At 42.5% G+C, this 3630-nt stretch overlaps 1 pseudogene; it reads left to right on the top strand.

Annotated features, from left to right (window-relative positions):
* Window positions 1-2137: 2137 nt before the first annotated feature.
* Window positions 2138-3152, top strand: LOC110287219 (annotated as a pseudogene).
* Window positions 3153-3630: the final 478 nt, after the last annotated feature.

Genomic DNA, 3630 nt, shown 5'->3' with positions numbered 1-3630 from the left:
TTTTTTGCTTGAATGATATTTTTGATTGATGAGTGATGATCAATTTTCTATATTGCTATGATACAGAAGCTTCAAGACTATATTTATAACAAGATCTTTACAGACTCTGATTTAGCTTATGTCTCAGAGTAATGAAGCTCTAATCACTTCAAACAACACTTGATTGGGAAAATGCCAAAGAGACAATACGTGACATAGGAAGCCTATGCATACTTAGGGCCAGAATGACATGCAACCTCAACTTCAGCACTCATTTCTCATCTGTCAATTTAAATAGCACTGTCAACTTTGTCTACAAAGGAAAACTGATCTTCTGAACTTGTAGACTGCACCCTTTGAACAGTGTTTAATAAAGGGAGTCTGGAGACCTTTAAGAATGGAATTAAAGTCTACCAAAATTAAAACACGCAAACATATATATGTATTATACACACACATACATATGTATTTATGTATGTGTATGTAGGGAGAGAGAGAGAGAGAGAGAGAGAGAGAGAGAGAGAGAGAGAGAGAGAGAGAGAGACATTGTAAAGACACTTAACTGTTCTTAAGATCCTCCCTTTAAAAATCCATAACAATGTTTGGGTGTATCTTATTTGTTCCCTGACAGCACCTCTCTGTATATTAACCCTGTACTTAAAATTCATGTTGAAAATGTCTTTTTATAAAGTCCAATTCTGAGTCATAGTGGCTCATTCTGAAACTCTTTTTTGTAGTGAAGCCAGGAATCCTAGGTTTGCATAAGTGAAAGTCCCTAAAGGAGAAAGGAACTTCTTAGGCTACTGCCAGAGACAGCTCATTGTTTCCGTCCCTGATACCCATGATAAACTCACAGAATACAGACAACCACCATGCTTATGTTGAGTGGGTCCTTGTAAAGGATATCATAAATGATAGTGATTTAAAAAATCAGATGAATTAATGTATATATGTCTGTCTGTCTGTATGTATGTATGTAGAAGCAGAGGTTGGTATATCACCTTTCTAGTGCCTTTGCATGTTTAAAAACCCAAAAACTCATGAAAATTCCCAGGGCTTTTTAAAATTAGTTTATTTCTTTATTTATATTCTGAAATCAGCTTCCCTTCACCCTCTCCTTCCAGCCTCCCCCCCACACATCTGCCCTCCTCCCTTTCTCCTCAGAAAAGGGGAGGCCTCCCATGGATATCAACAAGCCTTAGAATATCAAGTTGCAGTAGGTCTAGGCACATATCCTCCTAATAATGCCAGACAAGGCAGCCAAGCAGCTAGGGGAAAGGAATTTAAAGGCAGGCAACAAAGTCAGAGACAGACCCTGCTCTTGCTCTTAGGGATGTCACGTGATCACCAAGCTGCCCATCTGTTAAAAATGAGCAAAAGAACTAGATTCATCACACTCATAGTCCATGTTTGGTTGTTCAGCCTCTGTAAGACCCTATAGACCCAGGTTAGTTGATTCTGTAGGTTTTCTTGTGGTGTCCTTGACCTCTCTGGCTCAGTGTTTCCCTCCTTTGAAACTAGTGTGCCCCAGGTAAAAGAAAGGCAGGAGTAAGTTCAAGGAGAGTTTTATGGGGGCATTTTGAAGATGTTTTTCTTTGAGAGACAGACTTTAAGGAGTATGTGGATCACTATTTCAGTCATGATTTGCCTCTGGATTTATCAGGATGCTTTGCAACTTCTCTGTTGACAGTAAACTGGGGCATACTAGGTTTGCAACTATCCTGGAATCATGAAAGATATTGTGAAGAAAATATAATGCTCTTCCCCCTTGGTTATCAGAATATTGAAACAATGGTTCCCAAGAATGGAATTTGGGGCTAGAGAAATGATTTAGTGGTTAATAGCTTTGCTGTGATCCTTCCCATCCCTTTCCCCTACAGGGAAACACTAACACCAGGCACCAAGGCTGTGCTGGAGCAGCTGGAGCCTCAAATGCAGTTAGCCCCACCCCTGTGTCCAGGGCTAGTGTTCCTGATTGTGACATCACACCATGAAACTTGTCATTAGGAAGAAAGACTCAGTTGGAGAAAAACCAACAAGATGAGATACTCATAGCATCTCCTGTGTGACACTGAGCATAGGCATCAGTGGCTTGGATCCTTGTCAACAGGAAACCTGCCCTCATCTCTTAGAAGGACCTGGTTTTCAGAGATGAGACATGGGGTGTGATGTAACCCGTTTCCAGGAGTTCATTGATGAGGACCTTATCTGCCCTATTTGCAGTGGAGTCTTGGAGGATCCAGTACAGGCGCCTCATTGTGAGCATGCCTTCTGCAATGCCTGCATCATCCAATGGTTTTCTCAGCAGCAAATATAGACCATAGCTTTATCATGGTTGCCCACCTGTGCCCAGTACCTCGGATCATGCAAAGCATGTTGTCAAAGCTAGAGATTGCCTGTGACAACACTGTTTGGCTGCAATGCTCATGTCAGACTTAACAACCTAATGTCACACCTCAGTGTCTGTGAGTACAGCCTGAAGCAGCCTGTGACCTGTGAGCAGGGCTGTGGTCTGGAGATACCCAAAGATGAAATGCCAAACCATAATTGCATTAAGCACCTGCGCTCCAAGTTCCAGCAGCAGCAGACACTCATCTCAGAGCTGGAGAAAACATCTGCTGAACACAAGCACCAACTGGCAGAACAGAAGCACGAAATTCAGCTGATGAAGGCATATATGCGAAACATCCACAGGGTCAACCCCAACCTTCAGAACCTAGAGGAGATAATAAAGTACAATGAGATCCTCGAGTGGCTGAACTCCCCACAACCACCAGCAACTGAGACCCGCTGGGGAGGGATGATCTCCACTCCTGACACTGTGCTCCAGACTGTAATCAACCACTCCACTGTGGAAAGTGGCAACCCAAACTCTCCTGGCAATGAGCTGAGCGAAAATGCCCATGAATACAGCGGGTCCCAGGATGTGGCCACATTAGAGACAAGACAGATGAACCAGCACTACTATGAAAACTACATGACAAGGACACTCCTGACAATCAGGCTGTAGTCGTGATGGCCTGCAAGAACCAGCACATGAGTGACAACATGGTGCAGGAACCAGAGCTGATCATGATATTTAGTCATGGTTCAGACGAGATATAAGATCATAACTGGATATCAGGAAGAGTTAGAGTTGGGAAAACCCATTGTTCCAGCAGCTGAAACCTGACTTCTCCCACAACCATTATGTAATAACTTGTACATGATTCATGTACTCCCTGCTTTTCTGGAATGAAGAACCTGGGGCATTTTGCTCAGCTATTCAGCAGGGAACCCCAAGTTTTGCCTTTTGCTATATTCTTTCCCCCACAAGATCTATAAAAATTTCAGTCAGTGTGGAAAAATCCCAATTTTGTATTTTCCTGACTAAGAACACAAGTTTCCAAATATTTGCAGAAGGCACAAAGAAATTTGTTTTCCCTAGAGGATCAGGGTGTAGTGAGTATTTTTTTTTCTTTTATTGTTTTTTATTAGATATTTTCTTTACTTATATTTCAAATGTTATCCCCTTTCCTGGATACCTCTCTGAAAACTGCCTATCTCCTCCCCCTTCCCCTGCTCATCAATCCACCCACTTCTGCTTACTGACCCTGGCATTACCCTACACTGGGTCATAGAGCCTTCACCGAAGAAAGGACCTCTCCTTCC

Source organism: Mus caroli, chromosome X (assembly GCF_900094665.2).
Source record: "Mus caroli chromosome X, CAROLI_EIJ_v1.1, whole genome shotgun sequence".
Classification (NCBI taxonomy): domain Eukaryota; kingdom Metazoa; phylum Chordata; class Mammalia; order Rodentia; family Muridae; genus Mus; species Mus caroli.
Note: the sequence above shows the minus strand (reverse complement) of the source record. Positions and strands in the feature narration are given on the sequence as shown.